Here is a 10475-nt window from a genome sequence, read left to right as displayed (position 1 = left end):
TTTGGAATTTAGGAGATTCGTGAGGAAGTCATGTGTAAGATCCAAGTTTCTTTTAAAATAAACTTTCCAGGGGCACCTGGGTGGCTCAGTCCATTGAGTTGAGCGTCCAACTTTGGCTCAGGTCATGGTCTCGCGGTTCATGAGTTGAAGCCCCACGTTAGCCGCGGAGCCTGCTTAGATCCTCTGTGCCCCTCTCTCTCTGCCCCTCTCCTGCTCACACACTGTCTCTCAAAAAATAAACGTTTAAAAAAAAAAAAAACTTTCCAGAGAAAATGAAAATGATTCCATTTCTTCTGGTAACTTTCCCAGAAACAAACAGAAGCATTCAGAAGAATTCCATTGTTCTTACAGCTGCATAGGATTTTTTGGCTTTTCCTAAAAATGGCTAGTCTAATATTTAAAGGCTGAGGTAGGACAGTGGTTTTGAGTCCATGGAATTATTAAGAGAAATAGTCTCTCGAATCATACCTTTCATCTTTGCTGCATAAATGCTTTCTATTGGGGTAGTGAACAAAATGAAATGTTTGGAAAAATATGGGCCCAGAAAAGATTAATTCCTCTAATAAGCCAGAATTTGGAAGAGGAAAACATGATATGATGTAAGTGTAAAAAAAAAAAGGAAACAAAAAACAAAACAAAACAAGGACAAAGGAAACAAATTATATTAGCTGTACACAGTGACTTCCTTCCGAAGAGTACAGTTTGCGATGGGGGGTGAAGTGCAGATGGCTTTGCACAGGAAGAGCCCGACAGACCCCACCCCAGCCAGGCAATGAAGGTCAACATCAAGTGATCAGGCTTGCTGATAGTATGTACCCTCCGGACGTGATGACAATGGCCCTTTACCTCCATCACGGTCTTTGTCCCCCAAACCCATAACTCCAATCTAATCAAGAGAAAACACCAGAAAAATCCCAGTGAGGACACTGTACCAAACACCTGATTCCTCAAAACTGCCAAGGTCATCAACACCAAGGAAAGTCGGAAAAGCTGTCACATCCAAGAGAAACCTGAGAAATAACAATGAAATGTAATGTTGTATCCTGGGTGGGATCTTAGCAAAGAAGTAAAAGATATTAAGAGGAATCTAATGGATGTTTTAGAGCTGAAAAATACAATAACCAAAATTAAAAACTCACTAAACAGTCTCAATAACGGGATTGAGGGACACAAGAATCAGTAAATGAAGATTGATTGATAGAAAGTACCCAAACTGAACAATAGAGAAAATGGACTGAAGAAAACAAACAAAAAACCACAGACTCTTTGGGACCTGTGGGACAATAAGAAAAGATCTACCATTCATGTCATTGGAGTCCCAGAAGAAGAGAGAGGAGGGCAGAAAAAATATTAAAAGAAATAATGGTTGTTATTTCCCCAAATTTGGCAAAAGAGAGAAACCTACAAATTCAAGAAATGAAAAGAGGACACAATCAAACTTTTGAAAACTCAAGACAAAAAATCTTGAAAGCAGCTATGATGTTTCTTGAAAGAAACAGTCTGTTACCTAACGGTATGACTCAAATGACAGCAGATTCCCCCCAAAAGCCTCGGAAGCCAGAAAGAAGTAACACAACATTTTCAAGTCCAAACAAAAAAGACCTGTCAACCCAGGATTCAATATCCAGCAAAAATATCCTTTAGGAATGAAGAGAAAAGACACTTACACTTGCAGGTGAAGGAGAACTAAGAAACCTACCCTAAAAGAATGAATAGAAGAAGTTCTTCAAACTGAAAGGACATGATAGAAGAAGAAATGTGGAACATCAGGAATTAAGAAAGAACAATGATAATGGTAAAGTGATGGGCAAACATAATAGATTATCTTTCTCTTGACTTTTTGAAATTCTGCTTAATAGACAAGGCAACAAGCATAATAACATCATCACCTGATATGGTTCTCATTGTATGCGAAAGAAATATGTAAGGCAATTATAAACAGGGGTGGGGGGTAAAGAGACCTAAATGGAGATAATATGGTTAAGTGTTTTCACACCAGTAGGCTGTTGTAGTAAGTTATGTATGTATAACACCCAGGGAAACCACTGCAAAAACTACCATAGAAAGAGATTGTTGCTTCAGTCCCAGCCTGTTGATAGTAATGTTCTTGGTTAGGAATGCCAGAGCCCCGTAGACATCCCCTTTCCACCACCACCAGAGCCGGTGTTGTGGCTGGACCAGCCCTGTTGTTCTTACTGTGATTTGGGGATGTACTTCAGCAAAACCATTAGGGAACTCTGAAGAACAAGGTTTATTACAAGTCCTGGAGGGAACCTGGCACAGCCAAGGGCCACACATAAGGTCATGGGTTGAGAGGGAGGGAGAGAGAGGACCTGGGGCTCTGCCTTCATTAGGGTCTGAGGGTGGGGTACCTAGGGTTTCACAGGTAGGCTCTTTATTGGCAAATTTATGGCATAAGAGCAGGAATTGGGGCACAGGAAAGGAGAAATGAGATCACTCAAGTGGCCGGTTATCTATGTTACTCAGCACTTTCTAAAAGGGAAACTTCATGGGTGAGGGTGGCCTCGTCCCTTCCTGGTTGTTTTGCTGGTAACTGTGCAATCCACCTGGCAGTATGTTAATTTGAGCTGGATGTCTTTGCAATGGGTGCCCCGGCAATCGAAAGTTTAATGTCAAGAACTTACACTACAGAAATACACTCCAAATCAGTATAAATAAATCAGAAAGGAATTCTAAGAAATGTTCAGGAAACCCAGAGAAAAGCATGAAAAGGGAAACAGAGGAGTGAAAACCAGAAAAGAATTAATAAAATGGCAAACTTAAACCCTAACATACCAAAATTACATTAAATGTAAATGGTATGGATGCACTAGTTAAAAACAAAGAGTGATGGGCACCTGGGTGGCTCAGTCAGTTAAGGGTCTGACTCTTGGCTTCTGCTTAGGTTATGATCTCGTGGTTAATGGGTTTGAGCCCCACATCGGGCTCTGAGCTGAGGGCTGGGAGCCTGCTTGGGATTCTGTTTCTCCTCTCTGCCCTTCACCTGCATGTGATCTCTCTCTCTCTCTCTCATTCTCTCTCTCTCTCTCTCTCTCTCTCTCTCTCTCTCTCTCAAAATAAATAAATAAACTTAAAAAAAATTAAAATAAAAACCGAGTGGAGCCAAGGCCAATGAGAGGCCTCCTTGGGAAGGCTGCTGGAGCTACCAGGAGAGAGGCACGTTCTGTACTCTGGAATTGCTAAACCAGGAGAATCAAAGGGTCGAGCTCCAGGGCATCTGGGTGGCTCAGTCAGTTAAGCGTCTGACTTCTGCTTAGGTCAAGATCTCACCGTCTGGGAGTTTGAGCCCCGCATCAGGCTCTGTGCTGACAGCTCGGAGCCTGGAGCCTGTTTCAGATTCTGTGTCTCCATCTCTCTCTGTCTCTCCCCCACTCATGCTCTGTGTCTCTCTCTCCCTCAAAAATAAATAAACATATAAAATTTTTTTTAAAGGGGTGGAGCTCCAGGTGGCCTTTTGGTCACTTAAAAACAACACAATCCAACTATGTACTGTAGATAAGAAACTCACTTCAAATATAAAGATATATGTAGATTGAAAGTAAAAGGATAAAGATACACTATGCAAACATCAGTCAGTAGAAAGCAGTAGTGGCTATGTTAATAACAGATGAAGTAAACTTCAGAGCAATGAAAATTGCGAAGGATAGAGAAGGACATCACATACAGGTAAAAGGATCTATTCACCAAGAAGGCATAGCGGTCCTAAATGAGTGTGGACCAAACAACAGAATTCCAATATACATGAAGCAAAGTTGATAGAACTGAAAAGAGAAATAGGCCAATCCGGAATTATAGTTGAGGATTTTTAACACCACTGTCTCAACAGTAGACAGAATTACTAGTGAGAAAACCGGCAAGGATATAGAACAACACTGTCATTCAGAAGGACCTAATTGATATTTATAGAACCACTCCACCCAAGAACAGCAGAATACTCATCCTTTTCAAGTGCACCTGGGGCATTCACCAAGATAGACTATGTCCTGGGTCATAAAACAAATTTCAGCAAATTCAAAAGAATTGAAATCATACAGAGTGTGACCTTTGATCGCAATAGAATCAAACTAGAAATCAGTAACAGAAAGATAGCAGGAAATTCTCCAACACATGGACACACACAATAATCCACGTGTCAAAGAGGAACTCTCAAAGGAATAAATCACATTGCACTGAAAATGGAACGTATCAAGATTTATGGGACATGGCCAAGGCAGTCGGAGAGGGACTTCTCTTCCAGAGAAGAGACCAGTGGTGAGGGTGATGTCCCACACCCAACATTCAACCCCAGTCTGCCAGTAGAAGTGGCTAGACACATAACCAGAGATACAGCAGGTCAGGACATACAACAAGATGGCACCAAGTCAATGGCCTCATGACGATACACACTGAGGAGGCCCAGCAGGACCATGATAACAGTGCTGGTAGGGGAGCAGCAAAAAGCCTGTATCAGGTCTCACCTGTCCCTCTTCCGGTACATCGTAGAGGAATCAGTCCCCTTTCTTCCAGACCCAACGCCTGCAGCAAAGCAATCTTCCCCCAGTTCTGTTGTCCAGAAACCCTAACATAGAATATACTCATCCTCTCTAGAGCCACCCCACCCCTTAGGTCTGCCCCTCATCTTCGAAAGAAGAGAAGATCTGCAAACCTTCTACTAAGTAGATGACCTACTTAGTTCTACCCCTTGAGAAATTCCCAATTAATTCTTATCACCTCACCATGCCCAGAGGTCAGGAACTGGGCACCCGTGACCAGCATAGCACAGAGCAGACCAGGGTATGGATGGGAGAGGAGGGCATCCGCGTGGATGATTTTCCAGCCATTGTCACCCTGGTCAAAACCATCACCAGAACCTCCAGAGGTTACCTCCTCATCTAAGTTGTACCCAGTGAGGTCATTCCAAAGCACACGTGAGAATGACAGCCACAAGTGCCACCTGTGAGAACATGGGCACCCTGGAGTCGATGACGGACAGGCAGTAGATTTCCAGTGCTTGGGGGAAGAAGTCACCACCATCAGCACCACGACCCTGCCACCCCCAACCTTCCACTGAAGTCTCAGACCAGCACACTCTGTAAGTACGGATGAGGCCATCACCCAGCCAGGGTGTGGGACCTGAAACCCAACCCTGAGACATTGGCAAAATAATTCCATCTCCATGGATTCAATGTGAAAATCCAAAGGGATCTAGAGTCCTATCTTAGGGCCATGTGGCAGGAAGCCGCTGTCCTCCTTGTAGCCCACAAAGCCACCGATTGACAAGTCGTCCACCACAAATTCAAAGCATTGCAGCCTTGGTGGCCTGGCGTAACTGTGTCACGTACAAAGAGCCAGCTAGGAGTCAGACAAGGCCTCCCTGGGCATAGGATGAGAGCAGAGTTTCTCAACCTTGGCACTACTGACATTTGGACCAGATCATTCTTTGTTCTGGACGGGGCTGTGTTGACATTGGTGGGATATTTAGCAGCGTCCCTGGCCTCTTCCCACTAGATGCCAGTGGCACTCCTCCAGTTGTGACCATCAAAAAAAGTCTCTAGGGACACCTGGGTGGCTCAGTCGGTTAAGCATCCAACTTTGGCTCAGGTCATGATCTCTCCATTCATGAGTTCAAGCCCCGCGTCGGATTCTGTACTGATGGCTCAGAGCCCAGAGCCTGTTTCAGATTCTGTGTCTCCCTCTCTCTCTGCCTCTCCCCTGCTCACACTCTGTTTTTTTCTCTCTCTCTCTCAAAAATAAATCAACATTAAAAAAAAATCTTTTAAGAGATAGGATTCAATCAAGAAAAAGCATGACAAGGGAAGGTTAGGCAGAGAGTAAAAAGCCAGTTAAGAAAGAGCCGAGAGGTAGGGATGGAAGGCAACAGAATTACGTGGGTGTGATGGTTGGGACCTTATTGCCAAAAGAGAAGCTTGGAGCCAGGAGCCCTGGGCTCTAATATCAGCTTTGCAATTTTCTGTCCACGTGGTCCTGAAACAGGCACTTCTGAGCAGCTATGTTTCTTTGTCAACGCCAATAATAACGCCTGCCCTGCCTGCCACACAGGGTCGTAGTTAGAAATCACGTCAAATAATTTCCATGAAGATGCTCTGAAAACAAAACCAAAAAGAATAAAATATTGGCCATTCTCACAGACTCCAAAGAATAATAATAGGAGTAATAGGATAATAAGGGAACATGTAAACAACTCTACCTGTATAAATTCAACAACTTGGATGAAATGGACCAATTCCTTGAAAGCTACAAACTACCAAAATTGCTCAGTTATGAAATAGATGATTTTAGAAGTCTTATAACAATTTAAAAAACTGAATTCTTGGGGTGCCTGCATGGCTCAGTTGGCTAAGTGTCCAACTCCTGATTTCAGCTCAGATCATGATTTCACTGTTGTGGGATCGAGCCCCGAATCGGGTTCCATGCTGACAGCATGGATCCTGCTTGGGATTCTCTCTCTCCCTGGCTCTCTGCCCCTCTCCCACTTACATGTGTGCATGTACTCTCTCTCTCTCTCTCTCTCTCTCTCTCTCTCTCTCTCTCTCTCTGTCTCAAAATAAATAACATTTAAAAAATGGGGTGCCTGGGTGTTCCAGTAGGTTAAGGGTCTGACTTCTGCTCAGGTCATGATCTCAGCTTCATGAGTTCGAGCCCCACATCGGGCTGTGTGCTGACAGCTCAGAGCCTGGAGCCTGCTTTGGATTCTGTCTCCCTCTCTCTCTGTCCCTCTCCCACTCCCACTCGGTCTCTCTCTCTCTCTCTCTCTCTCTCTCTCTGTCTGTCTGTCTCTCAAAAAATAAACATTAAAAAATTCTTTTTTAACTTAAAAAGCAAACAAACTCAATTCTTAGTTTTAAGAAAAACAACCCCCTGTCTCAGTGGTCTCACAGCTAGTCCATGATGCACTGGCAGAACCCACGGGACCCCACATAAAGTTATACTTCAGGTTAAGATTTATTACAGCAAAGGATACAATGCAGGAACAGCAGGAAAAAGATATTTATAAGCAAAGCCTAGAGAGGTCAAATGCGTGCTTTCTTATCTCTCTGTGGGGACAGTAGCACAGGCACACCTTCTCCATGTGCAAACAGCAGGAACATATGTGAGATGTCCTGGCCCAGGGAATACAACCCGAGTCTTGGGGTCCAAAGTTCTTTTTAATAAACTTTTTTTTAACGTTAATTTATTTTTGAGACAGAGACAGAGACAGAGGACAAGCGGGGGAGGGGCAGAGAGAGAGGGAGACACAGAATCCAAAACAGGCTCCAGGCTCCGAGCTCCGAGCTGTCAGCACAGAACCCGACATGGGGCTCGAACTCACGATCTGTGAGATCATGACTTGGGCCAAAGTCAGACACTTAACCGACTGAGCCACCCAGGTGCCCCAATCCTTACATTTATTTTAAACATGCTGACAGCCTTTCTCTTCACCCTCTGCTTTGGGCATATGGAATAACATCTCACCGGCAGCTGTGCGAATGTTCCAGGAGTTTTCTTCTGAGTCTGCCCAAGGGTCATCACCATGGTTACACAGATAAGTGAGAAATGAGTGACACAGAGCTGCTGTGTTCACTTTTACCTCACATTCTCAAAATTGAGAAAATTGAGTTTTGAGGAACCTTGGTCTAGACAAAAAGTTCTTAGACCTGACACCGAAAGCAGGATCCACCAAAGAAAATAATTGATAGCTTTAAATTGTATCAAAATTAAAATTTTTGCTCCACAAAAGACCCTCTTAAGATGTTGAAAAGACTAGTTGCAGACTGGGACAAAACATTTGTAAAGCGCATATCTGGCCAAGGACTTGTATCTAGAAAATACTAAGAATTCAGCAATAAACAAGCAAACAAAGCGCCCCAGATAATCCCGTTCAAAAATGGGCAAAATACATGAACAGGTGTTGCACCAGAGGTTATAAAATGTTCAACATCCTTAGCCATTAGGGAAATGCAAACAATACGCTTAACCATTTATGGCCCAGCTAACACGAAAAATGCTGGTAATACCAAGTACTGGCGAGAATGCAGAGAAATCAGATCTCGTCTGTGTTTCCAAAGGGATATTCGCTCTTGCCAGATGCCTGGGGCGCCATCAAAACCCACACCGCTTGCAGCCAAATTCCTACCTGCGCACCACCCCTGAAGTGTGAATTCAGTGTTCTCTTCCTCAGGAAGCCTGGGCTTGGTTTACTGCCTTCCAGGAACCTTTCCCCTGTGCCAAAAGAACGTGGGTTTAAGTCTGGTGTCACCTTACCCTGAGCATGCGTGTTGGGTCCCTTGGACTTACGCTTTTCTGATCTTCTCAAGCTCGAGGCCTGTGAGCAGAACCATGGCTCCATTTTGCGGCAGCTCCCTGTGGAGTCGGCCAGTGCCTTCAGGGCAAAAGCAGTTCTGAGAGTTTATTCATACGCCAAAAACAAAGGCAGCTTCAACTAAACAGCTTCCGCACAACCGAGGAAACCATCAACAAGATGAAAAGGCAATGTATGGAGGGAGAGAGATTGGAAATCATATTTCTGGTAAGGGGTTAACCTCCAAAATATGTAGGGAACTCCTAAAAGTCAACAGCAAAGAAACAACCCAGCGAAAAGTGGCAAAACGATCATTTGCAGCCACGTGGATGGAACTGGCAGGCATTATGTGAAATGAGGCAGTCAGAGACAATTACCATATGACTTCACTCATGTATGTGGAATTTAAGAGACAAAACAGATGAAGGGAAGCAAAGGGAAAGGAAACCAAAAGAATATAAAAACAGGGAGGGGACAAAACGTAAGAGACTCATAAATTTGGAGAACAAACCGAGGGTTGCTGGATGGGGTGTGGGAGGAGGGATGGGCTAAATGGGGAAGGGGCACTAAGGAAGATGCTCCTTGGGAGGAGCACTGGGTGGTATACACAGGGGATGAACCACTTGGAAGCTACTCCTGAAATCATTGTTGCACTATTTCCTAACTTACTTGGATGTAAATTAAAAAATTAATTAATTAGTTAATTGATTCGTTAATTAAATTTTTAAAAGGCAAAGGGACCCAAATGGCCCTTTTTCCAACAGGACAGACATTGAAAAGTCACTCGGGGCACCTCAGTCGGTTAAGCATCGGACTTCGGCTCAGGTCATGACCTCACGGTTCTCAAGTTCAAGCACCGCATCGGGCTCTGTGCTGACGGCTCAGAGCCTGGAGCCTGCTTCGGATTCTGTGTCTCCCGCTCTCTGCCCCTCCCCGCTCACACTCTGTCTCTCAAAAATAAGCGTTAAAAATTAAAAAAAAATTTTAAACGGCGCTCAACATTACTAATCATTTAAAAAAAATTTTTTTTCAACGTTTATTTATTTTTGGGACAGAGAGAGACAGAGCATGAATGGGTGAGGGGCAGAAAGAGAGGGACACACAGAATCGGAAACAGGCACCAGGCTCCGAGCCATCAGCCCAGAGCCCGACGCGGGGCTCGAACTCACGGACCGCGAGATCGTGACCTGGCTGAAGTCGGACGCTTAACCGACTGCGCCACCCAGGAGCCCCTCAACATTACTAATCATTAGGGAAATGCAAACCCCAACCATGTGAGACATTGCCTCACACCTGTTTGGATGGTTATTATCAAACAAGACAAGAGATAACAAGCATCAGCGAGGGTGGGGGGAAAGGAACCCTCGGCTCGCCTCCTTCTCCCCCTGCAGTCCAAAGGGGCCACTGCTTTCTTGCCCCTCTTGACGCTGATGCCTCTCAGATGCTCACGTCCGCACAGGGCAGGCTCCCGACTCTGAAGCCCGTCTCCCCCCAACTGTCCCTAAGTCAACCCTTCCCAGGACCGATGCAAGTCTCTTCGTTCCCTGCCGCCATCCTCCCTGGTGCGGCCAGAGTGATGTTGCTAAGATGTCAATCTGATCGTGCTCTTCTCCTGCCCACAGCTTTCAGTGGCTCCCCACGGCCTACGGGGTGAAGTCCTAGCTTCTTTAACTTACCACACAAGCCCTGCATCATCCGGACCCTGCTGCCTCTTTAGCCTCATCCCTGCCATTCCCCTATTTATGTAACGAGTCCTTGGTTTCATTTCTTTAGAAACCCTTTATGATTTCTTGAGCACCTATGTTTTTTCCCAGGCAATATGCACTATTTCATTTGATCCTCAAAATAATATGAGCTGGTTATTATTTCCCATTTTATAGATGATAAAACTGAGGCTAAGAGATGTCGAGAAACTTGCTCGAGGTCATTTAGTTCTTAAGTACGGGGTCTGGATCCAGGAGCACGGCTCCCAGGTCCCATTCTTTTTTTTTTTAAGTTTTATTTATTTATTTTGAGAGAGAGAGAGAGAGCACACTCGTGAGCAAGGGACGGGCAGAGAGAGAGGGAGAGAGGATCCCAAGCAGGCTCTTCACTATCAGTGCAGAGCCTGATGCGGGGCTCGAACTCACAAACTGTGAGATCATGACCTGAGCCGAAATCGTTCAGAGCCTGGAGG

General features: G+C 44.7%; 1 pseudogene; it reads right to left on the bottom strand.

Annotated features, from left to right (window-relative positions):
• Window positions 1–4085: 4085 nt before the first annotated feature.
• LOC125154672 (transmembrane 9 superfamily member 1-like) lies at window positions 4086–10031 on the bottom strand (annotated as a pseudogene).
• Window positions 10032–10475: the final 444 nt, after the last annotated feature.

This window comes from Prionailurus viverrinus, chromosome E3 (genome assembly GCF_022837055.1).
Source record: "Prionailurus viverrinus isolate Anna chromosome E3, UM_Priviv_1.0, whole genome shotgun sequence".
NCBI lineage: Eukaryota > Metazoa > Chordata > Mammalia > Carnivora > Felidae > Prionailurus > Prionailurus viverrinus.
This window is presented reverse-complemented; position numbering and strand designations above follow the sequence as displayed.